Source organism: Staurois parvus, unplaced genomic scaffold (assembly GCF_062004578.1).
Source record: "Staurois parvus isolate SC_StPar_1 unplaced genomic scaffold, SC_StPar_1.0 ptg003474l, whole genome shotgun sequence".
In the NCBI taxonomy this organism is placed as follows: Eukaryota; Metazoa; Chordata; class Amphibia; order Anura; family Ranidae; genus Staurois; species Staurois parvus.
The window spans coordinates 14,551-39,820 of record NW_028321270.1 but is presented as its reverse complement, the minus strand read 5'-3'; the positions used below and the strand labels follow the sequence as shown (position 1 = coordinate 39,820).

At 56.9% G+C, this 25,270-nt stretch overlaps 22 non-coding genes across 22 annotated transcripts; all 22 read left to right on the top strand.

Annotated features, from left to right (window-relative positions):
- The first annotated feature begins 389 nt into the window (after positions 1 to 389).
- Positions 390 to 580, top strand: LOC149428121 (U2 spliceosomal RNA). The gene has a single exon (XR_016310903.1). It is a non-coding gene; the product is annotated as a U2 spliceosomal RNA (small nuclear RNA).
- Positions 581 to 1,537: 957 nt separating this feature from the next.
- On the top strand, positions 1,538 to 1,728 carry LOC149428120 (U2 spliceosomal RNA). The gene has a single exon (XR_016310902.1). It is a non-coding gene; the product is annotated as a U2 spliceosomal RNA (small nuclear RNA).
- A 957-nt stretch (positions 1,729 to 2,685) lies between these two features.
- On the top strand, positions 2,686 to 2,876 carry LOC149428119 (U2 spliceosomal RNA). The gene has a single exon (XR_016310901.1). It is a non-coding gene; the product is annotated as a U2 spliceosomal RNA (small nuclear RNA).
- A 957-nt stretch (positions 2,877 to 3,833) lies between these two features.
- On the top strand, positions 3,834 to 4,024 carry LOC149428118 (U2 spliceosomal RNA). Its single transcript, XR_016310900.1, has one exon. It is a non-coding gene; the product is annotated as a U2 spliceosomal RNA (small nuclear RNA).
- Positions 4,025 to 4,981: 957 nt separating this feature from the next.
- Positions 4,982 to 5,172, top strand: LOC149428117 (U2 spliceosomal RNA). Its single transcript, XR_016310899.1, has one exon. It is a non-coding gene; the product is annotated as a U2 spliceosomal RNA (small nuclear RNA).
- Positions 5,173 to 6,129: 957 nt separating this feature from the next.
- LOC149428116 (U2 spliceosomal RNA) lies at positions 6,130 to 6,320 on the top strand. Its single transcript, XR_016310898.1, has one exon. It is a non-coding gene; the product is annotated as a U2 spliceosomal RNA (small nuclear RNA).
- A 957-nt stretch (positions 6,321 to 7,277) lies between these two features.
- Positions 7,278 to 7,468, top strand: LOC149428115 (U2 spliceosomal RNA). The gene has a single exon (XR_016310897.1). It is a non-coding gene; the product is annotated as a U2 spliceosomal RNA (small nuclear RNA).
- Positions 7,469 to 8,425: 957 nt separating this feature from the next.
- LOC149428114 (U2 spliceosomal RNA) lies at positions 8,426 to 8,616 on the top strand. The gene has a single exon (XR_016310896.1). It is a non-coding gene; the product is annotated as a U2 spliceosomal RNA (small nuclear RNA).
- Positions 8,617 to 9,573: 957 nt separating this feature from the next.
- LOC149428113 (U2 spliceosomal RNA) lies at positions 9,574 to 9,763 on the top strand. Its single transcript, XR_016310875.1, has one exon. It is a non-coding gene; the product is annotated as a U2 spliceosomal RNA (small nuclear RNA).
- Positions 9,764 to 10,720: 957 nt separating this feature from the next.
- LOC149428112 (U2 spliceosomal RNA) lies at positions 10,721 to 10,911 on the top strand. The gene has a single exon (XR_016310894.1). It is a non-coding gene; the product is annotated as a U2 spliceosomal RNA (small nuclear RNA).
- Positions 10,912 to 11,868: 957 nt separating this feature from the next.
- LOC149428111 (U2 spliceosomal RNA) lies at positions 11,869 to 12,060 on the top strand. The gene has a single exon (XR_016310874.1). It is a non-coding gene; the product is annotated as a U2 spliceosomal RNA (small nuclear RNA).
- A 956-nt stretch (positions 12,061 to 13,016) lies between these two features.
- On the top strand, positions 13,017 to 13,207 carry LOC149428110 (U2 spliceosomal RNA). Its single transcript, XR_016310893.1, has one exon. It is a non-coding gene; the product is annotated as a U2 spliceosomal RNA (small nuclear RNA).
- Positions 13,208 to 14,164: 957 nt separating this feature from the next.
- Positions 14,165 to 14,355, top strand: LOC149428109 (U2 spliceosomal RNA). Its single transcript, XR_016310892.1, has one exon. It is a non-coding gene; the product is annotated as a U2 spliceosomal RNA (small nuclear RNA).
- Positions 14,356 to 15,312: 957 nt separating this feature from the next.
- LOC149428108 (U2 spliceosomal RNA) lies at positions 15,313 to 15,503 on the top strand. The gene has a single exon (XR_016310891.1). It is a non-coding gene; the product is annotated as a U2 spliceosomal RNA (small nuclear RNA).
- Positions 15,504 to 16,460: 957 nt separating this feature from the next.
- Positions 16,461 to 16,651, top strand: LOC149428107 (U2 spliceosomal RNA). The gene has a single exon (XR_016310890.1). It is a non-coding gene; the product is annotated as a U2 spliceosomal RNA (small nuclear RNA).
- Positions 16,652 to 17,610: 959 nt separating this feature from the next.
- Positions 17,611 to 17,801, top strand: LOC149428106 (U2 spliceosomal RNA). Its single transcript, XR_016310889.1, has one exon. It is a non-coding gene; the product is annotated as a U2 spliceosomal RNA (small nuclear RNA).
- A 957-nt stretch (positions 17,802 to 18,758) lies between these two features.
- LOC149428105 (U2 spliceosomal RNA) lies at positions 18,759 to 18,949 on the top strand. The gene has a single exon (XR_016310888.1). It is a non-coding gene; the product is annotated as a U2 spliceosomal RNA (small nuclear RNA).
- A 957-nt stretch (positions 18,950 to 19,906) lies between these two features.
- LOC149428104 (U2 spliceosomal RNA) lies at positions 19,907 to 20,097 on the top strand. Its single transcript, XR_016310887.1, has one exon. It is a non-coding gene; the product is annotated as a U2 spliceosomal RNA (small nuclear RNA).
- Positions 20,098 to 21,054: 957 nt separating this feature from the next.
- On the top strand, positions 21,055 to 21,245 carry LOC149428103 (U2 spliceosomal RNA). Its single transcript, XR_016310886.1, has one exon. It is a non-coding gene; the product is annotated as a U2 spliceosomal RNA (small nuclear RNA).
- Positions 21,246 to 22,202: 957 nt separating this feature from the next.
- On the top strand, positions 22,203 to 22,393 carry LOC149428102 (U2 spliceosomal RNA). The gene has a single exon (XR_016310885.1). It is a non-coding gene; the product is annotated as a U2 spliceosomal RNA (small nuclear RNA).
- Positions 22,394 to 23,350: 957 nt separating this feature from the next.
- LOC149428101 (U2 spliceosomal RNA) lies at positions 23,351 to 23,541 on the top strand. Its single transcript, XR_016310883.1, has one exon. It is a non-coding gene; the product is annotated as a U2 spliceosomal RNA (small nuclear RNA).
- A 957-nt stretch (positions 23,542 to 24,498) lies between these two features.
- On the top strand, positions 24,499 to 24,689 carry LOC149428100 (U2 spliceosomal RNA). Its single transcript, XR_016310882.1, has one exon. It is a non-coding gene; the product is annotated as a U2 spliceosomal RNA (small nuclear RNA).
- Positions 24,690 to 25,270: the final 581 nt, after the last annotated feature.

Genomic DNA, 25,270 nt, shown 5'->3' with positions numbered 1-25,270 from the left:
GACTCTGGGACGGCCGCTCGAGCTGCCGCACGGATATGCCATGCCAAGGCCTGTGTCTCCCTCTAGTGGCCCGCCTCGCCCGCGTCGCCCTAGAGGCGGGGCCATGCAAACGACCGTGCTGCTGATTTCTCCCCAAACCAGCAGCACCTGCTGGTGCCCACTTGGGCTAGAGGAGGAGCAGACTGGGCCCAGGGGATGGAAGCCAAGTGTCCAGGGAGGGAGTGGAGGCAGGGGAGCCAGGCCCTGGGCCAGAGGTGTGAATTTTGGCAGCCCCAGCCACCTGGGAGAGCCCTGCGGAGGAGTGGGCCCCCTGCGGCCCGTGGAGCTCTCAGCGAGCCCGTCCCCTCTGCCCGTTCGGGCGGCCCTCGGGTAGGCCCGAGTTTCCGGTTATCGCTTCTCGGCCTTTTGGCTAAGATCAAGTGTAGTATCTGTTCTTATCAGTTTAATATCTGATACGTCCCCTATCTGGGGACCATATATTAAATGGATTTTTAGAACAGGGAGATGGAAGAAGAGCTTGCTCTGTCCACTCCACGCATCGACCTGGTATTGCAGTACCTCCAGGACCGGTGCACCCCTCTTATGCGGTTTTCCAAAAGCAGACATAGAAGAAGAGAAATGACTACGACAAGCAGTCACTCTCCTTTCTTTCCCCAAGAAGGAAAGGAAAGGGCACAAGGTCACACCTGTGATGGGAGTGATCGAGGCCCATCCCAGTGGTCCTAACCAGCCTTGGCCTTGGCTCCTGCAGACCAGACGGCAGCCTGCTGGCTTCATTGTGTTGTGTGTTATTGTTGTTGTCCTCCTCCTCATTGTGCCTTATCTGTGTTTGTTGCTGATAACTCCTAACGAGGTGTGAAAAGCCTCATTCCATTAAAGGTGTTTTTAACCCTGGGTGTGCCTGTGTGCTTTTGTTTGGTGCGTGTCACTTTCTTGCTTTCATTCTTGCTGGGCTTGCCTGGATGGGACGACGTGCCCAATGGCCTGAAAAGAAGCGAGGAGAGTCAGCAAGCTCTCTGTCTCTCCATCCGAAGGAAAGCAGGAAGTCAGCTGGCTGGGAAGCCGAGCTTTCAGCCCGTCCGAAGGAGGAAGGAGGGAGGCCTGGCTGGAAGCAACCCGAGAGAGAGAGCTGCTGCTCTGCTCAGCTCGACTCTGGGACGGCCGCTCGAGCTGCCGCACGGATATGCCATGCCAAGGCCTGTGTCTCCCTCTAGTGGCCCGCCTCGCCCGCGTCGCCCTAGAGGCGGGGCCATGCAAACGACCGTGCTGCTGATTTCTCCCCAAACCAGCAGCACCTGCTGGTGCCCACTTGGGCTAGAGGAGGAGCAGACTGGGCCCAGGGGATGGAAGCCAAGTGTCCAGGGAGGGAGTGGAGGCAGGGGAGCCAGGCCCTGGGCCAGAGGTGTGAATTTTGGCAGCCCCAGCCACCTGGGAGAGCCCTGCGGAGGAGTGGGCCCCCTGCGGCCCGTGGAGCTCTCAGCGAGCCCGTCCCCTCTGCCCGTTCGGGCGGCCCTCGGGTAGGCCCGAGTTTCCGGTTATCGCTTCTCGGCCTTTTGGCTAAGATCAAGTGTAGTATCTGTTCTTATCAGTTTAATATCTGATACGTCCCCTATCTGGGGACCATATATTAAATGGATTTTTAGAACAGGGAGATGGAAGAAGAGCTTGCTCTGTCCACTCCACGCATCGACCTGGTATTGCAGTACCTCCAGGACCGGTGCACCCCTCTTATGCGGTTTTCCAAAAGCAGACATAGAAGAAGAGAAATGACTACGACAAGCAGTCACTCTCCTTTCTTTCCCCAAGAAGGAAAGGAAAGGGCACAAGGTCACACCTGTGATGGGAGTGATCGAGGCCCATCCCAGTGGTCCTAACCAGCCTTGGCCTTGGCTCCTGCAGACCAGACGGCAGCCTGCTGGCTTCATTGTGTTGTGTGTTATTGTTGTTGTCCTCCTCCTCATTGTGCCTTATCTGTGTTTGTTGCTGATAACTCCTAACGAGGTGTGAAAAGCCTCATTCCATTAAAGGTGTTTTTAACCCTGGGTGTGCCTGTGTGCTTTTGTTTGGTGCGTGTCACTTTCTTGCTTTCATTCTTGCTGGGCTTGCCTGGATGGGACGACGTGCCCAATGGCCTGAAAAGAAGCGAGGAGAGTCAGCAAGCTCTCTGTCTCTCCATCCGAAGGAAAGCAGGAAGTCAGCTGGCTGGGAAGCCGAGCTTTCAGCCCGTCCGAAGGAGGAAGGAGGGAGGCCTGGCTGGAAGCAACCCGAGAGAGAGAGCTGCTGCTCTGCTCAGCTCGACTCTGGGACGGCCGCTCGAGCTGCCGCACGGATATGCCATGCCAAGGCCTGTGTCTCCCTCTAGTGGCCCGCCTCGCCCGCGTCGCCCTAGAGGCGGGGCCATGCAAACGACCGTGCTGCTGATTTCTCCCCAAACCAGCAGCACCTGCTGGTGCCCACTTGGGCTAGAGGAGGAGCAGACTGGGCCCAGGGGATGGAAGCCAAGTGTCCAGGGAGGGAGTGGAGGCAGGGGAGCCAGGCCCTGGGCCAGAGGTGTGAATTTTGGCAGCCCCAGCCACCTGGGAGAGCCCTGCGGAGGAGTGGGCCCCCTGCGGCCCGTGGAGCTCTCAGCGAGCCCGTCCCCTCTGCCCGTTCGGGCGGCCCTCGGGTAGGCCCGAGTTTCCGGTTATCGCTTCTCGGCCTTTTGGCTAAGATCAAGTGTAGTATCTGTTCTTATCAGTTTAATATCTGATACGTCCCCTATCTGGGGACCATATATTAAATGGATTTTTAGAACAGGGAGATGGAAGAAGAGCTTGCTCTGTCCACTCCACGCATCGACCTGGTATTGCAGTACCTCCAGGACCGGTGCACCCCTCTTATGCGGTTTTCCAAAAGCAGACATAGAAGAAGAGAAATGACTACGACAAGCAGTCACTCTCCTTTCTTTCCCCAAGAAGGAAAGGAAAGGGCACAAGGTCACACCTGTGATGGGAGTGATCGAGGCCCATCCCAGTGGTCCTAACCAGCCTTGGCCTTGGCTCCTGCAGACCAGACGGCAGCCTGCTGGCTTCATTGTGTTGTGTGTTATTGTTGTTGTCCTCCTCCTCATTGTGCCTTATCTGTGTTTGTTGCTGATAACTCCTAACGAGGTGTGAAAAGCCTCATTCCATTAAAGGTGTTTTTAACCCTGGGTGTGCCTGTGTGCTTTTGTTTGGTGCGTGTCACTTTCTTGCTTTCATTCTTGCTGGGCTTGCCTGGATGGGACGACGTGCCCAATGGCCTGAAAAGAAGCGAGGAGAGTCAGCAAGCTCTCTGTCTCTCCATCCGAAGGAAAGCAGGAAGTCAGCTGGCTGGGAAGCCGAGCTTTCAGCCCGTCCGAAGGAGGAAGGAGGGAGGCCTGGCTGGAAGCAACCCGAGAGAGAGAGCTGCTGCTCTGCTCAGCTCGACTCTGGGACGGCCGCTCGAGCTGCCGCACGGATATGCCATGCCAAGGCCTGTGTCTCCCTCTAGTGGCCCGCCTCGCCCGCGTCGCCCTAGAGGCGGGGCCATGCAAACGACCGTGCTGCTGATTTCTCCCCAAACCAGCAGCACCTGCTGGTGCCCACTTGGGCTAGAGGAGGAGCAGACTGGGCCCAGGGGATGGAAGCCAAGTGTCCAGGGAGGGAGTGGAGGCAGGGGAGCCAGGCCCTGGGCCAGAGGTGTGAATTTTGGCAGCCCCAGCCACCTGGGAGAGCCCTGCGGAGGAGTGGGCCCCCTGCGGCCCGTGGAGCTCTCAGCGAGCCCGTCCCCTCTGCCCGTTCGGGCGGCCCTCGGGTAGGCCCGAGTTTCCGGTTATCGCTTCTCGGCCTTTTGGCTAAGATCAAGTGTAGTATCTGTTCTTATCAGTTTAATATCTGATACGTCCCCTATCTGGGGACCATATATTAAATGGATTTTTAGAACAGGGAGATGGAAGAAGAGCTTGCTCTGTCCACTCCACGCATCGACCTGGTATTGCAGTACCTCCAGGACCGGTGCACCCCTCTTATGCGGTTTTCCAAAAGCAGACATAGAAGAAGAGAAATGACTACGACAAGCAGTCACTCTCCTTTCTTTCCCCAAGAAGGAAAGGAAAGGGCACAAGGTCACACCTGTGATGGGAGTGATCGAGGCCCATCCCAGTGGTCCTAACCAGCCTTGGCCTTGGCTCCTGCAGACCAGACGGCAGCCTGCTGGCTTCATTGTGTTGTGTGTTATTGTTGTTGTCCTCCTCCTCATTGTGCCTTATCTGTGTTTGTTGCTGATAACTCCTAACGAGGTGTGAAAAGCCTCATTCCATTAAAGGTGTTTTTAACCCTGGGTGTGCCTGTGTGCTTTTGTTTGGTGCGTGTCACTTTCTTGCTTTCATTCTTGCTGGGCTTGCCTGGATGGGACGACGTGCCCAATGGCCTGAAAAGAAGCGAGGAGAGTCAGCAAGCTCTCTGTCTCTCCATCCGAAGGAAAGCAGGAAGTCAGCTGGCTGGGAAGCCGAGCTTTCAGCCCGTCCGAAGGAGGAAGGAGGGAGGCCTGGCTGGAAGCAACCCGAGAGAGAGAGCTGCTGCTCTGCTCAGCTCGACTCTGGGACGGCCGCTCGAGCTGCCGCACGGATATGCCATGCCAAGGCCTGTGTCTCCCTCTAGTGGCCCGCCTCGCCCGCGTCGCCCTAGAGGCGGGGCCATGCAAACGACCGTGCTGCTGATTTCTCCCCAAACCAGCAGCACCTGCTGGTGCCCACTTGGGCTAGAGGAGGAGCAGACTGGGCCCAGGGGATGGAAGCCAAGTGTCCAGGGAGGGAGTGGAGGCAGGGGAGCCAGGCCCTGGGCCAGAGGTGTGAATTTTGGCAGCCCCAGCCACCTGGGAGAGCCCTGCGGAGGAGTGGGCCCCCTGCGGCCCGTGGAGCTCTCAGCGAGCCCGTCCCCTCTGCCCGTTCGGGCGGCCCTCGGGTAGGCCCGAGTTTCCGGTTATCGCTTCTCGGCCTTTTGGCTAAGATCAAGTGTAGTATCTGTTCTTATCAGTTTAATATCTGATACGTCCCCTATCTGGGGACCATATATTAAATGGATTTTTAGAACAGGGAGATGGAAGAAGAGCTTGCTCTGTCCACTCCACGCATCGACCTGGTATTGCAGTACCTCCAGGACCGGTGCACCCCTCTTATGCGGTTTTCCAAAAGCAGACATAGAAGAAGAGAAATGACTACGACAAGCAGTCACTCTCCTTTCTTTCCCCAAGAAGGAAAGGAAAGGGCACAAGGTCACACCTGTGATGGGAGTGATCGAGGCCCATCCCAGTGGTCCTAACCAGCCTTGGCCTTGGCTCCTGCAGACCAGACGGCAGCCTGCTGGCTTCATTGTGTTGTGTGTTATTGTTGTTGTCCTCCTCCTCATTGTGCCTTATCTGTGTTTGTTGCTGATAACTCCTAACGAGGTGTGAAAAGCCTCATTCCATTAAAGGTGTTTTTAACCCTGGGTGTGCCTGTGTGCTTTTGTTTGGTGCGTGTCACTTTCTTGCTTTCATTCTTGCTGGGCTTGCCTGGATGGGACGACGTGCCCAATGGCCTGAAAAGAAGCGAGGAGAGTCAGCAAGCTCTCTGTCTCTCCATCCGAAGGAAAGCAGGAAGTCAGCTGGCTGGGAAGCCGAGCTTTCAGCCCGTCCGAAGGAGGAAGGAGGGAGGCCTGGCTGGAAGCAACCCGAGAGAGAGAGCTGCTGCTCTGCTCAGCTCGACTCTGGGACGGCCGCTCGAGCTGCCGCACGGATATGCCATGCCAAGGCCTGTGTCTCCCTCTAGTGGCCCGCCTCGCCCGCGTCGCCCTAGAGGCGGGGCCATGCAAACGACCGTGCTGCTGATTTCTCCCCAAACCAGCAGCACCTGCTGGTGCCCACTTGGGCTAGAGGAGGAGCAGACTGGGCCCAGGGGATGGAAGCCAAGTGTCCAGGGAGGGAGTGGAGGCAGGGGAGCCAGGCCCTGGGCCAGAGGTGTGAATTTTGGCAGCCCCAGCCACCTGGGAGAGCCCTGCGGAGGAGTGGGCCCCCTGCGGCCCGTGGAGCTCTCAGCGAGCCCGTCCCCTCTGCCCGTTCGGGCGGCCCTCGGGTAGGCCCGAGTTTCCGGTTATCGCTTCTCGGCCTTTTGGCTAAGATCAAGTGTAGTATCTGTTCTTATCAGTTTAATATCTGATACGTCCCCTATCTGGGGACCATATATTAAATGGATTTTTAGAACAGGGAGATGGAAGAAGAGCTTGCTCTGTCCACTCCACGCATCGACCTGGTATTGCAGTACCTCCAGGACCGGTGCACCCCTCTTATGCGGTTTTCCAAAAGCAGACATAGAAGAAGAGAAATGACTACGACAAGCAGTCACTCTCCTTTCTTTCCCCAAGAAGGAAAGGAAAGGGCACAAGGTCACACCTGTGATGGGAGTGATCGAGGCCCATCCCAGTGGTCCTAACCAGCCTTGGCCTTGGCTCCTGCAGACCAGACGGCAGCCTGCTGGCTTCATTGTGTTGTGTGTTATTGTTGTTGTCCTCCTCCTCATTGTGCCTTATCTGTGTTTGTTGCTGATAACTCCTAACGAGGTGTGAAAAGCCTCATTCCATTAAAGGTGTTTTTAACCCTGGGTGTGCCTGTGTGCTTTTGTTTGGTGCGTGTCACTTTCTTGCTTTCATTCTTGCTGGGCTTGCCTGGATGGGACGACGTGCCCAATGGCCTGAAAAGAAGCGAGGAGAGTCAGCAAGCTCTCTGTCTCTCCATCCGAAGGAAAGCAGGAAGTCAGCTGGCTGGGAAGCCGAGCTTTCAGCCCGTCCGAAGGAGGAAGGAGGGAGGCCTGGCTGGAAGCAACCCGAGAGAGAGAGCTGCTGCTCTGCTCAGCTCGACTCTGGGACGGCCGCTCGAGCTGCCGCACGGATATGCCATGCCAAGGCCTGTGTCTCCCTCTAGTGGCCCGCCTCGCCCGCGTCGCCCTAGAGGCGGGGCCATGCAAACGACCGTGCTGCTGATTTCTCCCCAAACCAGCAGCACCTGCTGGTGCCCACTTGGGCTAGAGGAGGAGCAGACTGGGCCCAGGGGATGGAAGCCAAGTGTCCAGGGAGGGAGTGGAGGCAGGGGAGCCAGGCCCTGGGCCAGAGGTGTGAATTTTGGCAGCCCCAGCCACCTGGGAGAGCCCTGCGGAGGAGTGGGCCCCCTGCGGCCCGTGGAGCTCTCAGCGAGCCCGTCCCCTCTGCCCGTTCGGGCGGCCCTCGGGTAGGCCCGAGTTTCCGGTTATCGCTTCTCGGCCTTTTGGCTAAGATCAAGTGTAGTATCTGTTCTTATCAGTTTAATATCTGATACGTCCCCTATCTGGGGACCATATATTAAATGGATTTTTAGAACAGGGAGATGGAAGAAGAGCTTGCTCTGTCCACTCCACGCATCGACCTGGTATTGCAGTACCTCCAGGACCGGTGCACCCCTCTTATGCGGTTTTCCAAAAGCAGACATAGAAGAAGAGAAATGACTACGACAAGCAGTCACTCTCCTTTCTTTCCCCAAGAAGGAAAGGAAAGGGCACAAGGTCACACCTGTGATGGGAGTGATCGAGGCCCATCCCAGTGGTCCTAACCAGCCTTGGCCTTGGCTCCTGCAGACCAGACGGCAGCCTGCTGGCTTCATTGTGTTGTGTGTTATTGTTGTTGTCCTCCTCCTCATTGTGCCTTATCTGTGTTTGTTGCTGATAACTCCTAACGAGGTGTGAAAAGCCTCATTCCATTAAAGGTGTTTTTAACCCTGGGTGTGCCTGTGTGCTTTTGTTTGGTGCGTGTCACTTTCTTGCTTTCATTCTTGCTGGGCTTGCCTGGATGGGACGACGTGCCCAATGGCCTGAAAAGAAGCGAGGAGAGTCAGCAAGCTCTCTGTCTCTCCATCCGAAGGAAAGCAGGAAGTCAGCTGGCTGGGAAGCCGAGCTTTCAGCCCGTCCGAAGGAGGAAGGAGGGAGGCCTGGCTGGAAGCAACCCGAGAGAGAGAGCTGCTGCTCTGCTCAGCTCGACTCTGGGACGGCCGCTCGAGCTGCCGCACGGATATGCCATGCCAAGGCCTGTGTCTCCCTCTAGTGGCCCGCCTCGCCCGCGTCGCCCTAGAGGCGGGGCCATGCAAACGACCGTGCTGCTGATTTCTCCCCAAACCAGCAGCACCTGCTGGTGCCCACTTGGGCTAGAGGAGGAGCAGACTGGGCCCAGGGGATGGAAGCCAAGTGTCCAGGGAGGGAGTGGAGGCAGGGGAGCCAGGCCCTGGGCCAGAGGTGTGAATTTTGGCAGCCCCAGCCACCTGGGAGAGCCCTGCTGAGGAGTGGGCCCCCTGCGGCCCGTGGAGCTCTCAGCGAGCCCGTCCCCTCTGCCCGTTCGGGCGGCCCTCGGGTAGGCCCGAGTTTCCGGTTATCGCTTCTCGGCCTTTTGGCTAAGATCAAGTGTAGTATCTGTTCTTATCAGTTTAATATCTGATACGTCCCCTATCTGGGGACCATATATTAAATGGATTTTTAGAACAGGGAGATGGAAGAAGAGCTTGCTCTGTCCACTCCACGCATCGACCTGGTATTGCAGTACCTCCAGGACCGGTGCACCCCTCTTATGCGGTTTTCCAAAAGCAGACATAGAAGAAGAGAAATGACTACGACAAGCAGTCACTCTCCTTTCTTTCCCCAAGAAGGAAAGGAAAGGGCACAAGGTCACACCTGTGATGGGAGTGATCGAGGCCCATCCCAGTGGTCCTAACCAGCCTTGGCCTTGGCTCCTGCAGACCAGACGGCAGCCTGCTGGCTTCATTGTGTTGTGTGTTATTGTTGTTGTCCTCCTCCTCATTGTGCCTTATCTGTGTTTGTTGCTGATAACTCCTAACGAGGTGTGAAAAGCCTCATTCCATTAAAGGTGTTTTTAACCCTGGGTGTGCCTGTGTGCTTTTGTTTGGTGCGTGTCACTTTCTTGCTTTCATTCTTGCTGGGCTTGCCTGGATGGGACGACGTGCCCAATGGCCTGAAAAGAAGCGAGGAGAGTCAGCAAGCTCTCTGTCTCTCCATCCGAAGGAAAGCAGGAAGTCAGCTGGCTGGGAAGCCGAGCTTTCAGCCCGTCCGAAGGAGGAAGGAGGGAGGCCTGGCTGGAAGCAACCCGAGAGAGAGAGCTGCTGCTCTGCTCAGCTCGACTCTGGGACGGCCGCTCGAGCTGCCGCACGGATATGCCATGCCAAGGCCTGTGTCTCCCTCTAGTGGCCCGCCTCGCCCGCGTCGCCCTAGAGGCGGGGCCATGCAAACGACCGTGCTGCTGATTTCTCCCCAAACCAGCAGCACCTGCTGGTGCCCACTTGGGCTAGAGGAGGAGCAGACTGGGCCCAGGGGATGGAAGCCAAGTGTCCAGGGAGGAGTGGAGGCAGGGGAGCCAGGCCCTGGGCCAGAGGTGTGAATTTTGGCAGCCCCAGCCACCTGGGAGAGCCCTGCGGAGGAGTGGGCCCCCTGCGGCCCGTGGAGCTCTCAGCGAGCCCGTCCCCTCTGCCCGTTCGGGCGGCCCTCGGGTAGGCCCGAGTTTTCCGGTTATCGCTTCTCGGCCTTTTGGCTAAGATCAAGTGTAGTATCTGTTCTTATCAGTTTAATATCTGATACGTCCCCTATCTGGGGACCATATATTAAATGGATTTTAGAACAGGGAGATGGAAGAAGAGCTTGCTCTGTCCACTCCACGCATCGACCTGGTATTGCAGTACCTCCAGGACCGGTGCACCCCTCTTATGCGGTTTTCCAAAAGCAGACATAGAAGAAGAGAAATGACTACGACAAGCAGTCACTCTCCTTTCTTTCCCCAAGAAGGAAAGGAAAGGGCACAAGGTCACACCTGTGATGGGAGTGATCGAGGCCCATCCCAGTGGTCCTAACCAGCCTTGGCCTTGGCTCCTGCAGACCAGACGGCAGCCTGCTGGCTTCATTGTGTTGTGTGTTTATTGTTGTTGTCCTCCTCCTCATTGTGCCTTATCTGTGTTTGTTGCTGATAACTCCTAACGAGGTGTGAAAAGCCTCATTCCATTAAAGGTGTTTTTAACCCTGGGTGTGCCTGTGTGCTTTTGTTTGGTGCGTGTCACTTTCTTGCTTTCATTCTTGCTGGGCTTGCCTGGATGGGACGACGTGCCCAATGGCCTGAAAAGAAGCGAGGAGAGTCAGCAAGCTCTCTGTCTCTCCATCCGAAGGAAAGCAGGAAGTCAGCTGGCTGGGAAGCGAGCTTTCAGCCCGTCCGAAGGAGGAAGGAGGGAGGCCTGGCTGGAAGCAACCCGAGAGAGAGAGCTGCTGCTCTGCTCAGCTCGACTCTGGGACGGCCGCTCGAGCTGCCGCACGGATATGCCATGCCAAGGCCTGTGTCTCCCTCTAGTGGCCCGCCTCGCCCGCGTCGCCCTAGAGGCGGGGCCATGCAAACGACCGTGCTGCTGATTTCTCCCCAAACCAGCAGCACCTGCTGGTGCCCACTTGGGCTAGAGGAGGAGCAGACTGGGCCCAGGGGATGGAAGCCAAGTGTCCAGGGAGGGAGTGGAGGCAGGGGAGCCAGGCCCTGGGCCAGAGGTGTGAATTTTGGCAGCCCCAGCCACCTGGGAGAGCCCTGCGGAGGAGTGGGCCCCCTGCGGCCCGTGGAGCTCTCAGCGAGCCCGTCCCCTCTGCCCGTTCGGGCGGCCCTCGGGTAGGCCCGAGTTTCCGGTTATCGCTTCTCGGCCTTTTGGCTAAGATCAAGTGTAGTATCTGTTCTTATCAGTTTAATATCTGATACGTCCCCTATCTGGGGACCATATATTAAATGGATTTTTAGAACAGGGAGATGGAAGAAGAGCTTGCTCTGTCCACTCCACGCATCGACCTGGTATTGCAGTACCTCCAGGACCGGTGCACCCCTCTTATGCGGTTTTCCAAAAGCAGACATAGAAGAAGAGAAATGACTACGACAAGCAGTCACTCTCCTTTCTTTCCCCAAGAAGGAAAGGAAAGGGCACAAGGTCACACCTGTGATGGGAGTGATCGAGGCCCATCCCAGTGGTCCTAACCAGCCTTGGCCTTGGCTCCTGCAGACCAGACGGGCAGCCTGCTGGCTTCATTGTGTTGTGTGTTATTGTTGTTGTCCTCCTCCTCATTGTGCCTTATCTGTGTTTGTTGCTGATAACTCCTAACGAGGTGTGAAAAGCCTCATTCCATTAAAGGTGTTTTTTAACCCTGGGTGTGCCTGTGTGCTTTTGTTTGGTGCGTGTCACGTTCTTGCTTTCATTCTTGCTGGGCTTTGCCTGGATGGGACGACGTGCCCAATGGCCTGAAAAGAAGCGAGGAGAGTCAGCAAGCTCTCTGTCTCTCCATCCGAAGGAAAGCAGGAAGTCAGCTGCTGGGAAGCCGAGCTTTCAGCCCGTCCGAAGGAGGAAGAGGGAGGCCTGGCCTGGAAGCAACCCGAGAGAGAGAGCTGCTGCTCTGCTCAGCTCGACTCTGGGACGGCCGCTCGAGCTGCCGCACGGATATGCCATGCCAAGGCCTGTGTCTCCCTCTAGTGGCCCGCCTCGCCCGCGTCGCCCTAGAGGCGGGGCCATGCAAACGACCGTGCTGCTGATTTCTCCCCAAACCAGCAGCACCTGCTGGTGCCCACTTGGGCTAGAGGAGGAGCAGACTGGCCCAGGGGATGGAAGCCAAGTGTCCAGGGAGGGAGTGGAGGCAGGGGAGCCAGGCCCTGGGCCAGAGGTGTGAATTTTGGCAGCCCCAGCCACCTGGGAGAGCCCTGCGGAGGAGTGGGCCCCCTGCGGCCGTGGAGCTCTCAGCGAGCCCGTCCCCTCTGCCCGTTCGGGCGGCCCTCGGGTAGGCCCGAGTTTCCGGTTATCGCTTCTCGGCCTTTTGGCTAAGATCAAGTGTAGTATCTGTTCTTATCAGTTTAATATCTGATACGTCCCCTATCTGGGGACCATATATTAAATGGATTTTTAGAACAGGGAGATGGAAGAAGAGCTTGCTCTGTCCCACTCCACGCATCGACCTGGTATTGCAGTACCTCCAGGACCGGTGCACCCCTCTTATGCGTTTTCCAAAAGCAGACATAGAAGAAGAGAAATGACTACGACAAGCAGTCACTCTCCTTTCTTTCCCCAAGAAGGAAAGGAAAGGGCACAAGGTCACACCTGTGATGGGAGTGATCGAGGCCCATCCCAGTGGTCCTAACCAGCCTTGGCCTTGGCTCCTGCAGACCAGACGGCAGCCTGCTGGCTTCATTGTGTTGTGTGTTATTGTTGTTGTCCTCCTCCTCATTGTGCCTTATCTGTGTTTGTTGCTGATAACTCCTAACGAGGTGTGAAAAGCCTCATTCCATTAAAGGTGTTTTTAACCCTGGGTGTGCCTGTGTGCTTTTGTTTGGTGCGTGTCACTTTCTTGCTTTCATTCTTGCTGGGCTTGCCTGGATGGGACGACGTGCCCAATGGCCTGAAAAGAAGCGAGGAGAGTCAGCAAGCTCTCTGTCTCTCCATCCGAAGGAAAGCAGGAAGTCAGCTGGCTGGGAAGCCGAGCTTTCAGCCCGTCCGAAGGAGGAAGGAGGGAGGCCTGGCTGGAAGCAACCCGAGAGAGAGAGCTGCTGCTCTGCTCAGCTCGACTCTGGGACGGCCGCTCGAGCTGCCGCACGGATATGCCATGCCAAGGCCTGTGTCTCCCTCTAGTGGCCCGCCTCGCCCGCGTCGCCCTAGAGGCGGGGCCATGCAAACGACCGTGCTGCTGATTTCTCCCCAAACCAGCAGCACCTGCTGGTGCCCACTTGGGCTAGAGGAGGAGCAGACTGGGCCCAGGGGATGGAAGCCAAGTGTCCAGGGAGGGAGTGGAGGCAGGGGAGCCAGGCCCTGGGCCAGAGGTGTGAATTTTGGCAGCCCCAGCCACCTGGGAGAGCCCTGCGGAGGAGTGGGCCCCCTGCGGCCCGTGGAGCTCTCAGCGAGCCCGTCCCCTCTGCCCGTTCGGGCGGCCCTCGGGTAGGCCCGAGTTTCCGGTTATCGCTTCTCGGCCTTTTGGCTAAGATCAAGTGTAGTATCTGTTCTTATCAGTTTAATATCTGATACGTCCCCTATCTGGGGACCATATATTAAATGGATTTTTAGAACAGGGAGATGGAAGAAGAGCTTGCTCTGTCCACTCCACGCATCGACCTGGTATTGCAGTACCTCCAGGACCGGTGCACCCCTCTTATGCGGTTTTCCAAAAGCAGACATAGAAGAAGAGAAATGACTACGACAAGCAGTCACTCTCCTTTCTTTCCCCAAGAAGGAAAGGAAAGGGCACAAGGTCACACCTGTGATGGGAGTGATCGAGGCCCATCCCAGTGGTCCTAACCAGCCTTGGCCTTGGCTCCTGCAGACCAGACGGCAGCCTGCTGGCTTCATTGTGTTGTGTGTTATTGTTGTTGTCCTCCTCCTCATTGTGCCTTATCTGTGTTTGTTGCTGATAACTCCTAACGAGGTGTGAAAAGCCTCATTCCATTAAAGGTGTTTTTAACCCTGGGTGTGCCTGTGTGCTTTTGTTTGGTGCGTGTCACTTTCTTGCTTTCATTCTTGCTGGGCTTGCCTGGATGGGACGACGTGCCCAATGGCCTGAAAAGAAGCGAGGAGAGTCAGCAAGCTCTCTGTCTCTCCATCCGAAGGAAAGCAGGAAGTCAGCTGGCTGGGAAGCCGAGCTTTCAGCCCGTCCGAAGGAGGAAGGAGGGAGGCCTGGCTGGAAGCAACCCGAGAGAGAGAGCTGCTGCTCTGCTCAGCTCGACTCTGGGACGGCCGCTCGAGCTGCCGCACGGATATGCCATGCCAAGGCCTGTGTCTCCCTCTAGTGGCCCGCCTCGCCCGCGTCGCCCTAGAGGCGGGGCCATGCAAACGACCGTGCTGCTGATTTCTCCCCAAACCAGCAGCACCTGCTGGTGCCCACTTGGGCTAGAGGAGGAGCAGACTGGGCCCAGGGGATGGAAGCCAAGTGTCCAGGGAGGGAGTGGAGGCAGGGGAGCCAGGCCCTGGGCCAGAGGTGTGAATTTTGGCAGCCCCAGCCACCTGGGAGAGCCCTGCGGAGGAGTGGGCCCCCTGCGGCCCGTGGAGCTCTCAGCGAGCCCGTCCCCTCTGCCCGTTCGGGCGGCCCTCGGGTAGGCCCGAGTTTCCGGTTATCGCTTCTCGGCCTTTTGGCTAAGATCAAGTGTAGTATCTGTTCTTATCAGTTTAATATCTGATACGTCCCCTATCTGGGGACCATATATTAAATGGATTTTTAGAACAGGGAGATGGAAGAAGAGCTTGCTCTGTCCACTCCACGCATCGACCTGGTATTGCAGTACCTCCAGGACCGGTGCACCCCTCTTATGCGGTTTTCCAAAAGCAGACATAGAAGAAGAGAAATGACTACGACAAGCAGTCACTCTCCTTTCTTTCCCCAAGAAGGAAAGGAAAGGGCACAAGGTCACACCTGTGATGGGAGTGATCGAGGCCCATCCCAGTGGTCCTAACCAGCCTTGGCCTTGGCTCCTGCAGACCAGACGGCAGCCTGCTGGCTTCATTGTGTTGTGTGTTATTGTTGTTGTCCTCCTCCTCATTGTGCCTTATCTGTGTTTGTTGCTGATAACTCCTAACGAGGTGTGAAAAGCCTCATTCCATTAAAGGTGTTTTTAACCCTGGGTGTGCCTGTGTGCTTTTGTTTGGTGCGTGTCACTTTCTTGCTTTCATTCTTGCTGGGCTTGCCTGGATGGGACGACGTGCCCAATGGCCTGAAAAGAAGCGAGGAGAGTCAGCAAGCTCTCTGTCTCTCCATCCGAAGGAAAGCAGGAAGTCAGCTGGCTGGGAAGCCGAGCTTTCAGCCCGTCCGAAGGAGGAAGGAGGGAGGCCTGGCTGGAAGCAACCCGAGAGAGAGAGCTGCTGCTCTGCTCAGCTCGACTCTGGGACGGCCGCTCGAGCTGCCGCACGGATATGCCATGCCAAGGCCTGTGTCTCCCTCTAGTGGCCCGCCTCGCCCGCGTCGCCCTAGAGGCGGGGCCATGCAAACGACCGTGCTGCTGATTTCTCCCCAAACCAGCAGCACCTGCTGGTGCCCACTTGGGCTAGAGGAGGAGCAGACTGGGCCCAGGGGATGGAAGCCAAGTGTCCAGGGAGGGAGTGGAGGCAGGGGAGCCAGGCCCTGGGCCAGAGGTGTGAATTTTGGCAGCCCCAGCCACCTGGGAGAGCCCTGCGGAGGAGTGGGCCCCCTGCGGCCCGTGGAGCTCTCAGCGAGCCCGTCCCCTCTGCCCGTTCGGGCGGCCCTCGGGTAGGCCCGAGTTTCCGGTTATCGCTTCTCGGCCTTTTGGCTAAGATCAAGTGTAGTATCTGTTCTTATCAGTTTAATATCTGATACGTCCCCTATCTGGGGACCATATATTAAATGGATTTTTAGAACAGGGAGATGGAAGAAGAGCTTGCTCTGTCCACTCCACGCATCGACCTGGTATTGCAGTACCTCCAGGACCGGTGCACCCCTCTTATGCGGTTTTCCAAAAGCAGACATAGAAGAAGAGAAATGACTACGACAAGCAGTCACTCTCCTTTCTTTCCCCAAGAAGGAAAGGAAAGGGCACAAGGTCACACCTGTGATGGGAGTGATCGAGGCCCATCCCAGTGGTCCTAACCAGCCTTGGCCTTGGCTCCTGCAGACCAGACGGCAGCCTGCTGGCTTCATTGTGTTGTGTGTTATTGTTGTTGTCCTCCTCCTCATTGTGCCTTATCTGTGTTTGTTGCTGATAACTCCTAACGAGGTGTGAAAAGCCTCATTCCATTAAAGGTGTTTTTAACCCTGGGTGTGCCTGTGTGCTTTTGTTTGGTGCGTGTCACTTTCTTGCTTTCATTCTTGCTGGGCTTGCCTGGATGGGACGACGTGCCCAATGGCCTGAAAAGAAGCGAGGAGAGTCAGCAAGCTCTCTGTCTCTCCATCCGAAGGAAAGCAGGAAGTCAGCTGGCTGGGAAGCCGAGCTTTCAGCCCGTCCGAAGGAGGAAGGAGGGAGGCCTGGCTGGAAGCAACCCGAGAGAGAGAGCTGCTGCTCTGCTCAGCTCGACTCTGGGACGGCCGCTCGAGCTGCCGCACGGATATGCCATGCCAAGGCCTGTGTCTCCCTCTAGTGGCCCGCCTCGCCCGCGTCGCCCTAGAGGCGGGGCCATGCAAACGACCGTGCTGCTGATTTCTCCCCAAACCAGCAGCACCTGCTGGTGCCCACTTGGGCTAGAGGAGGAGCAGACTGGGCCCAGGGGATGGAAGCCAAGTGTCCAGGGAGGGAGTGGAGGCAGGGGAGCCAGGCCCTGGGCCAGAGGTGTGAATTTTGGCAGCCCCAGCCACCTGGGAGAGCCCTGCGGAGGAGTGGGCCCCCTGCGGCCCGTGGAGCTCTCAGCGAGCCCGTCCCCTCTGCCCGTTCGGGCGGCCCTCGGGTAGGCCCGAGTTTCCGGTTATCGCTTCTCGGCCTTTTGGCTAAGATCAAGTGTAGTATCTGTTCTTATCAGTTTAATATCTGATACGTCCCCTATCTGGGGACCATATATTAAATGGATTTTTAGAACAGGGAGATGGAAGAAGAGCTTGCTCTGTCCACTCCACGCATCGACCTGGTATTGCAGTACCTCCAGGACCGGTGCACCCCTCTTATGCGGTTTTCCAAAAGCAGACATAGAAGAAGAGAAATGACTACGACAAGCAGTCACTCTCCTTTCTTTCCCCAAGAAGGAAAGGAAAGGGCACAAGGTCACACCTGTGATGGGAGTGATCGAGGCCCATCCCAGTGGTCCTAACCAGCCTTGGCCTTGGCTCCTGCAGACCAGACGGCAGCCTGCTGGCTTCATTGTGTTGTGTGTTATTGTTGTTGTCCTCCTCCTCATTGTGCCTTATCTGTGTTTGTTGCTGATAACTCCTAACGAGGTGTGAAAAGCCTCATTCCATTAAAGGTGTTTTTAACCCTGGGTGTGCCTGTGTGCTTTTGTTTGGTGCGTGTCACTTTCTTGCTTTCATTCTTGCTGGGCTTGCCTGGATGGGACGACGTGCCCAATGGCCTGAAAAGAAGCGAGGAGAGTCAGCAAGCTCTCTGTCTCTCCATCCGAAGGAAAGCAGGAAGTCAGCTGGCTGGGAAGCCGAGCTTTCAGCCCGTCCGAAGGAGGAAGGAGGGAGGCCTGGCTGGAAGCAACCCGAGAGAGAGAGAGCTGCTGCTCTGCTCAGCTCGACTCTGGGACGGCCGCTCGAGCTGCCGCACGGATATGCCATGCCAAGGCCTGTGTCTCCCTCTAGTGGCCCGCCTCGCCCGCGTCGCCCTAGAGGCGGGGCCATGCAAACGACCGTGCTGCTGATTTCTCCCCAAACCAGCAGCACCTGCTGGTGCCCACTTGGGCTAGAGGAGGAGCAGACTGGGCCCAGGGGATGGAAGCCAAGTGTCCAGGGAGGGAGTGGAGGCAGGGGAGCCAGGCCCTGGGCCAGAGGTGTGAATTTTGGCAGCCCCAGCCACCTGGGAGAGCCCTGCGGAGGAGTGGGCCCCCTGCGGCCCGTGGAGCTCTCAGCGAGCCCGTCCCCTCTGCCCGTTCGGGCGGCCCTCGGGTAGGCCCGAGTTTCCGGTTATCGCTTCTCGGCCTTTTGGCTAAGATCAAGTGTAGTATCTGTTCTTATCAGTTTAATATCTGATACGTCCCCTATCTGGGGACCATATATTAAATGGATTTTTAGAACAGGGAGATGGAAGAAGAGCTTGCTCTGTCCACTCCACGCATCGACCTGGTATTGCAGTACCTCCAGGACCGGTGCACCCCTCTTATGCGGTTTTCCAAAAGCAGACATAGAAGAAGAGAAATGACTACGACAAGCAGTCACTCTCCTTTCTTTCCCCAAGAAGGAAAGGAAAGGGCACAAGGTCACACCTGTGATGGGAGTGATCGAGGCCCATCCCAGTGGTCCTAACCAGCCTTGGCCTTGGCTCCTGCAGACCAGACGGCAGCCTGCTGGCTTCATTGTGTTGTGTGTTATTGTTGTTGTCCTCCTCCTCATTGTGCCTTATCTGTGTTTGTTGCTGATAACTCCTAACGAGGTGTGAAAAGCCTCATTCCATTAAAGGTGTTTTTAACCCTGGGTGTGCCTGTGTGCTTTTGTTTGGTGCGTGTCACTTTCTTGCTTTCATTCTTGCTGGGCTTGCCTGGATGGGACGACGTGCCCAATGGCCTGAAAAGAAGCGAGGAGAGTCAGCAAGCTCTCTGTCTCTCCATCCGAAGGAAAGCAGGAAGTCAGCTGGCTGGGAAGCCGAGCTTTCAGCCCGTCCGAAGGAGGAAGGAGGGAGGCCTGGCTGGAAGCAACCCGAGAGAGAGAGCTGCTGCTCTGCTCAGCTCGACTCTGGGACGGCCGCTCGAGCTGCCGCACGGATATGCCATGCCAAGGCCTGTGTCTCCCTCTAGTGGCCCGCCTCGCCCGCGTCGCCCTAGAGGCGGGGCCATGCAAACGACCGTGCTGCTGATTTCTCCCCAAACCAGCAGCACCTGCTGGTGCCCACTTGGGCTAGAGGAGGAGCAGACTGGGCCCAGGGGATGGAAGCCAAGTGTCCAGGGAGGGAGTGGAGGCAGGGGAGCCAGGCCCTGGGCCAGAGGTGTGAATTTTGGCAGCCCCAGCCACCTGGGAGAGCCCTGCGGAGGAGTGGGCCCCCTGCGGCCCGTGGAGCTCTCAGCGAGCCCGTCCCCTCTGCCCGTTCGGGCGGCCCTCGGGTAGGCCCGAGTTTCCGGTTATCGCTTCTCGGCCTTTTGGCTAAGATCAAGTGTAGTATCTGTTCTTATCAGTTTAATATCTGATACGTCCCCTATCTGGGGACCATATATTAAATGGATTTTTAGAACAGGGAGATGGAAGAAGAGCTTGCTCTGTCCACTCCACGCATCGACCTGGTATTGCAGTACCTCCAGGACCGGTGCACCCCTCTTATGCGGTTTTCCAAAAGCAGACATAGAAGAAGAGAAATGACTACGACAAGCAGTCACTCTCCTTTCTTTCCCCAAGAAGGAAAGGAAAGGGCACAAGGTCACACCTGTGATGGGAGTGATCGAGGCCCATCCCAGTGGTCCTAACCAGCCTTGGCCTTGGCTCCTGCAGACCAGACGGCAGCCTGCTGGCTTCATTGTGTTGTGTGTTATTGTTGTTGTCCTCCTCCTCATTGTGCCTTATCTGTGTTTGTTGCTGATAACTCCTAACGAGGTGTGAAAAGCCTCATTCCATTAAAGGTGTTTTTAACCCTGGGTGTGCCTGTGTGCTTTTGTTTGGTGCGTGTCACTTTCTTGCTTTCATTCTTGCTGGGCTTGCCTGGATGGGACGACGTGCCCAATGGCCTGAAAAGAAGCGAGGAGAGTCAGCAAGCTCTCTGTCTCTCCATCCGAAGGAAAGCAGGAAGTCAGCTGGCTGGGAAGCCGAGCTTTCAGCCCGTCCGAAGGAGGAAGGAGGGAGGCCTGGCTGGAAGCAACCCGAGAGAGAGAGCTGCTGCTCTGCTCAGCTCGACTCTGGGACGGCCGCTCGAGCTGCCGCACGGATATGCCATGCCAAGGCCTGTGTCTCCCTCTAGTGGCCCGCCTCGCCCGCGTCGCCCTAGAGGCGGGGCCATGCAAACGACCGTGCTGCTGATTTCTCCCCAAACCAGCAGCACCTGCTGGTGCCCACTTGGGCTAGAGGAGGAGCAGACTGGGCCCAGGGGATGGAAGCCAAGTGTCCAGGGAGGGAGTGGAGGCAGGGGAGCCAGGCCCTGGGCCAGAGGTGTGAATTTTGGCAGCCCCAGCCACCTGGGAGAGCCCTGCGGAGGAGTGGGCCCCCTGCGGCCCGTGGAGCTCTCAGCGAGCCCGTCCCCTCTGCCCGTTCGGGCGGCCCTCGGGTAGGCCCGAGTTTCCGGTTATCGCTTCTCGGCCTTTTGGCTAAGATCAAGTGTAGTATCTGTTCTTATCAGTTTAATATCTGATACGTCCCCTATCTGGGGACCATATATTAAATGGATTTTTAGAACAGGGAGATGGAAGAAGAGCTTGCTCTGTCCACTCCACGCATCGACCTGGTATTGCAGTACCTCCAGGACCGGTGCACCCCTCTTATGCGGTTTTCCAAAAGCAGACATAGAAGAAGAGAAATGACTACGACAAGCAGTCACTCTCCTTTCTTTCCCCAAGAAGGAAAGGAAAGGGCACAAGGTCACACCTGTGATGGGAGTGATCGAGGCCCATCCCAGTGGTCCTAACCAGCCTTGGCCTTGGCTCCTGCAGACCAGACGGCAGCCTGCTGGCTTCATTGTGTTGTGTGTTATTGTTGTTGTCCTCCTCCTCATTGTGCCTTATCTGTGTTTGTTGCTGATAACTCCTAACGAGGTGTGAAAAGCCTCATTCCATTAAAGGTGTTTTTAACCCTGGGTGTGCCTGTGTGCTTTTGTTTGGTGCGTGTCACTTTCTTGCTTTCATTCTTGCTGGGCTTGCCTGGATGGGACGACGTGCCCAATGGCCTGAAAAGAAGCGAGGAGAGTCAGCAAGCTCTCTGTCTCTCCATCCGAAGGAAAGCAGGAAGTCAGCTGGCTGGGAAGCCGAGCTTTCAGCCCGTCCGAAGGAGGAAGGAGGGAGGCCTGGCTGGAAGCAACCCGAGAGAGAGAGCTGCTGCTCTGCTCAGCTCGACTCTGGGACGGCCGCTCGAGCTGCCGCACGGATATGCCATGCCAAGGCCTGTGTCTCCCTCTAGTGGCCCGCCTCGCCCGCGTCGCCCTAGAGGCGGGGCCATGCAAACGACCGTGCTGCTGATTTCTCCCCAAACCAGCAGCACCTGCTGGTGCCCACTTGGGCTAGAGGAGGAGCAGACTGGGCCCAGGGGATGGAAGCCAAGTGTCCAGGGAGGGAGTGGAGGCAGGGGAGCCAGGCCCTGGGCCAGAGGTGTGAATTTTGGCAGCCCCAGCCACCTGGGAGAGCCCTGCGGAGGAGTGGGCCCCCTGCGGCCCGTGGAGCTCTCAGCGAGCCCGTCCCCTCTGCCCGTTCGGGCGGCCCTCGGGTAGGCCCGAGTTTCCGGTTATCGCTTCTCGGCCTTTTGGCTAAGATCAAGTGTAGTATCTGTTCTTATCAGTTTAATATCTGATACGTCCCCTATCTGGGGACCATATATTAAATGGATTTTTAGAACAGGGAGATGGAAGAAGAGCTTGCTCTGTCCACTCCACGCATCGACCTGGTATTGCAGTACCTCCAGGACCGGTGCACCCCTCTTATGCGGTTTTCCAAAAGCAGACATAGAAGAAGAGAAATGACTACGACAAGCAGTCACTCTCCTTTCTTTCCCCAAGAAGGAAAGGAAAGGGCACAAGGTCACACCTGTGATGGGAGTGATCGAGGCCCATCCCAGTGGTCCTAACCAGCCTTGGCCTTGGCTCCTGCAGACCAGACGGCAGCCTGCTGGCTTCATTGTGTTGTGTGTTATTGTTGTTGTCCTCCTCCTCATTGTGCCTTATCTGTGTTTGTTGCTGATAACTCCTAACGAGGTGTGAAAAGCCTCATTCCATTAAAGGTGTTTTTAACCCTGGGTGTGCCTGTGTGCTTTTGTTTGGTGCGTGTCACTTTCTTGCTTTCATTCTTGCTGGGCTTGCCTGGATGGGACGACGTGCCCAATGGCCTGAAAAGAAGCGAGGAGAGTCAGCAAGCTCTCTGTCTCTCCATCCGAAGGAAAGCAGGAAGTCAGCTGGCTGGGAAGCCGAGCTTTCAGCCCGTCCGAAGGAGGAAGGAGGGAGGCCTGGCTGGAAGCAACCCGAGAGAGAGAGCTGCTGCTCTGCTCAGCTCGACTCTGGGACGGCCGCTCGAGCTGCCGCACGGATATGCCATGCCAAGGCCTGTGTCTCCCTCTAGTGGCCCGCCTCGCCCGCGTCGCCCTAGAGGCGGGGCCATGCAAACGACCGTGCTGCTGATTTCTCCCCAAACCAGCAGCACCTGCTGGTGCCCACTTGGGCTAGAGGAGGAGCAGACTGGGCCCAGGGGATGGAAGCCAAGTGTCCAGGGAGGGAGTGGAGGCAGGGGAGCCAGGCCCTGGGCCAGAGGTGTGAATTTTGGCAGCCCCAGCCACCTGGGAGAGCCCTGCGGAGGAGTGGGCCCCCTGCGGCCCGTGGAGCTCTCAGCGAGCCCGTCCCCTCTGCCCGTTCGGGCGGCCCTCGGGTAGGCCCGAGTTTCCGGTTATCGCTTCTCGGCCTTTTGGCTAAGATCAAGTGTAGTATCTGTTCTTATCAGTTTAATATCTGATACGTCCCCTATCTGGGGACCATATATTAAATGGATTTTTAGAACAGGGAGATGGAAGAAGAGCTTGCTCTGTCCACTCCACGCATCGACCTGGTATTGCAGTACCTCCAGGACCGGTGCACCCCTCTTATGCGGTTTTCCAAAAGCAGACATAGAAGAAGAGAAATGACTACGACAAGCAGTCACTCTCCTTTCTTTCCCCAAGAAGGAAAGGAAAGGGCACAAGGTCACACCTGTGATGGGAGTGATCGAGGCCCATCCCAGTGGTCCTAACCAGCCTTGGCCTTGGCTCCTGCAGACCAGACGGCAGCCTGCTGGCTTCATTGTGTTGTGTGTTATTGTTGTTGTCCTCCTCCTCATTGTGCCTTATCTGTGTTTGTTGCTGATAACTCCTAACGAGGTGTGAAAAGCCTCATTCCATTAAAGGTGTTTTTAACCCTGGGTGTGCCTGTGTGCTTTTGTTTGGTGCGTGTCACTTTCTTGCTTTCATTCTTGCTGGGCTTGCCTGGATGGGACGACGTGCCCAATGGCCTGAAAAGAAGCGAGGAGAGTCAGCAAGCTCTCTGTCTCTCCATCCGAAGGAAAGCAGGAAGTCAGCTGGCTGGGAAGCCGAGCTTTCAGCCCGTCCGAAGGAGGAAGGAGGGAGGCCTGGCTGGAAGCAACCCGAGAGAGAGAGCTGCTGCTCTGCTCAGCTCGACTCTGGGACGGCCGCTCGAGCTGCCGCACGGATATGCCATGCCAAGGCCTGTGTCTCCCTCTAGTGGCCCGCCTCGCCCGCGTCGCCCTAGAGGCGGGGCCATGCAAACGACCGTGCTGCTGATTTCTCCCCAAACCAGCAGCACCTGCTGGTGCCCACTTGGGCTAGAGGAGGAGCAGACTGGGCCCAGGGGATGGAAGCCAAGTGTCCAGGGAGGGAGTGGAGGCAGGGGAGCCAGGCCCTGGGCCAGAGGTGTGAATTTTGGCAGCCCCAGCCACCTGGGAGAGCCCTGCGGAGGAGTGGGCCCCCTGCGGCCCGTGGAGCTCTCAGCGAGCCCGTCCCCTCTGCCCGTTCGGGCGGCCCTCGGGTAGGCCCGAGTTTCCGGTTATCGCTTCTCGGCCTTTTGGCTAAGATCAAGTGTAGTATCTGTTCTTATCAGTTTAATATCTGATACGTCCCCTATCTGGGGACCATATATTAAATGGATTTTTAGAACAGGGAGATGGAAGAAGAGCTTGCTCTGTCCACTCCACGCATCGACCTGGTATTGCAGTACCTCCAGGACCGGTGCACCCCTCTTATGCGGTTTTCCAAAAGCAGACATAGAAGAAGAGAAATGACTACGACAAGCAGTCACTCTCCTTTCTTTCCCCAAGAAGGAAAGGAAAGGGCACAAGGTCACACCTGTGATGGGAGTGATCGAGGCCCATCCCAGTGGTCCTAACCAGCCTTGGCCTTGGCTCCTGCAGACCAGACGGCAGCCTGCTGGCTTCATTGTGTTGTGTGTTATTGTTGTTGTCCTCCTCCTCATTGTGCCTTATCTGTGTTTGTTGCTGATAACTCCTAACGAGGTGTGAAAAGCCTCATTCCATTAAAGGTGTTTTTAACCCTGGGTGTGCCTGTGTGCTTTTGTTTGGTGCGTGTCACTTTCTTGCTTTCATTCTTGCTGGGCTTGCCTGGATGGGACGACGTGCCCAATGGCCTGAAAAGAAGCGAGGAGAGTCAGCAAGCTCTCTGTCTCTCCATCCGAAGGAAAGCAGGAAGTCAGCTGGCTGGGAAGCCGAGCTTTCAGCCCGTCCGAAGGAGGAAGGAGGGAGGCCTGGCTGGAAGCAACCCGAGAGAGAGAGCTGCTGCTCTGCTCAGCTCGACTCTGGGACGGCCGCTCGAGCTGCCGCACGGATATGCCATGCCAAGGCCTGTGTCTCCCTCTAGTGGCCCGCCTCGCCCGCGTCGCCCTAGAGGCGGGGCCATGCAAACGACCGTGCTGCTGATTTCTCCCCAAACCAGCAGCACCTGCTGGTGCCCACTTGGGCTAGAGGAGGAGCAGACTGGGCCCAGGGGATGGAAGCCAAGTGTCCAGGGAGGGAGTGGAGGCAGGGGAGCCAGGCCCTGGGCCAGAGGTGTGAATTTTGGCAGCCCCAGCCACCTGGGAGAGCCCTGCGGAGGAGTGGGCCCCCTGCGGCCCGTGGAGCTCTCAGCGAGCCCGTCCCCTCTGCCCGTTCGGGCGGCCCTCGGGTAGGCCCGAGTTTCCGGTTATCGCTTCTCGGCCTTTTGGCTAAGATCAAGTGTAGTATCTGTTCTTATCAGTTTAATATCTGATACGTCCCCTATCTGGGGACCATATATTAAATGGATTTTTAGAACAGGGAGATGGAAGAAGAGCTTGCTCTGTCCACTCCACGCATCGACCTGGTATTGCAGTACCTCCAGGACCGGTGCACCCCTCTTATGCGGTTTTCCAAAAGCAGACATAGAAGAAGAGAAATGACTACGACAAGCAGTCACTCTCCTTTCTTTCCCCAAGAAGGAAAGGAAAGGGCACAAGGTCACACCTGTGATGGGAGTGATCGAGGCCCATCCCAGTGGTCCTAACCAGCCTTGGCCTTGGCTCCTGCAGACCAGACGGCAGCCTGCTGGCTTCATTGTGTTGTGTGTTATTGTTGTTGTCCTCCTCCTCATTGTGCCTTATCTGTGTTTGTTGCTGATAACTCCTAACGAGGTGTGAAAAGCCTCATTCCATTAAAGGTGTTTTTAACCCTGGGTGTGCCTGTGTGCTTTTGTTTGGTGCGTGTCACTTTCTTGCTTTCATTCTTGCTGGGCTTGCCTGGATGGGACGACGTGCCCAATGGCCTGAAAAGAAGCGAGGAGAGTCAGCAAGCTCTCTGTCTCTCCATCCGAAGGAAAGCAGGAAGTCAGCTGGCTGGGAAGCCGAGCTTTCAGCCCGTCCGAAGGAGGAAGGAGGGAGGCCTGGCTGGAAGCAACCCGAGAGAGAGAGCTGCTGCTCTGCTCAGCTCGACTCTGGGACGG